The sequence below is a fragment of the Arachis ipaensis genome, chromosome B6, assembly GCF_059453495.1.
Source record: "Arachis ipaensis isolate K30076 ecotype BB chromosome B6, ASM5945349v1, whole genome shotgun sequence".
Lineage (NCBI taxonomy): Eukaryota > Viridiplantae > Streptophyta > Magnoliopsida > Fabales > Fabaceae > Arachis > Arachis ipaensis.
In genome coordinates, this window is record NC_142441.1 from 128,698,581 (window position 1) to 128,699,587 (window position 1,007).

Below are 1,007 nucleotides of genomic sequence, written 5' to 3' on the forward strand. Positions count from 1 at the left end.
TCTGTCTGTTGCTGAGAAGATGATGGAAAAGGTTTGCTATTGCTAAACCTATTTCTTCCACAATTATTGTTATTGAAGCCTTGTTGAGTCCTCTGTTGGTCATTCCATGAGAGATTTGGATGATTTCTCCATGAAGGATTATAGGTGTTTCCATAGGGTTCTCCCATGTAATTCACCTCTTCCATTGCTAGGTTCTCAGGACCATAAGCTTCTTCTTTAGATGAAGCTTCTTTGGTACTGCCTGTTGCTGCTTGCATTCCAGACAGACTCTGAGAAATCATATTGACTTGTTGAGTCAATATTTTATTCTGAGCTAATATGGCATTTAGAGTATCAATTTCAAGAACTCCTTTCTTCTGATTTGTCCCATTATTCACAGGATTCCTTTCAGAAGTGTACATGAATTGGTTATTTGCAACCATTTCAATGAGTTCCTGAGCTTCTGCAGGTGTCTTTTTCAGATGAAGAGATCCTCCAGCAGAGCTATCCAATGACATCTTGGATAGTTCAGACAGACCATCATAGAATATACCTATGATGCTCCATTCTGAAAGCATGTCAGAAGGACACCTTCTGATCAATTGCTTGTATCTTTCCCATGCTTCATAGAGGGATTCACCTTCCTTCTATCTGAAGGTTTGGACTTCCACTCTAAGCTTGCTCAATTTTTGAGGTGGAAAGAACTTTGCCAATAAGGCATTAACTAGCTTTTCCCAAGAGTTCAGGCTTTCTTTAGGTTGTGAATCTAACCATGTTCTAGCTCTGTCTCTTACAGCAAAAGGAAAAAGCATAAGTCTGTAAACCTCAGGTTCAACCCCATTGGTCTTGACAGTGTCACAGATTTGCAAGAATTCAGCTAAGAACTGATGAGGATCTTCCAATGGAAGTCTATGAAACTTGCAATTCTGTTGCATTAGAGAAACTAATTGAGGCTTAAGCTCAAAATTGTTTGTTCCAATGGCAGGGATAGAGATGCTTTTCCCATAGAAGTCAGGAGTAGGTGCAGT

At 39.6% G+C, this 1,007-nt stretch overlaps 1 non-coding gene across 1 annotated transcript; it reads left to right on the forward strand.

The window, feature by feature from the left end:
- Nucleotides 1-551: 551 nt before the first annotated feature.
- LOC148562707 (small nucleolar RNA R71) lies at nt 552-659 on the forward strand. The gene has a single exon (XR_015887747.1). It is a non-coding gene; the product is annotated as a small nucleolar RNA R71 (small nucleolar RNA).
- The last annotated feature ends 348 nt before the right edge of the window (nt 660-1,007 follow it).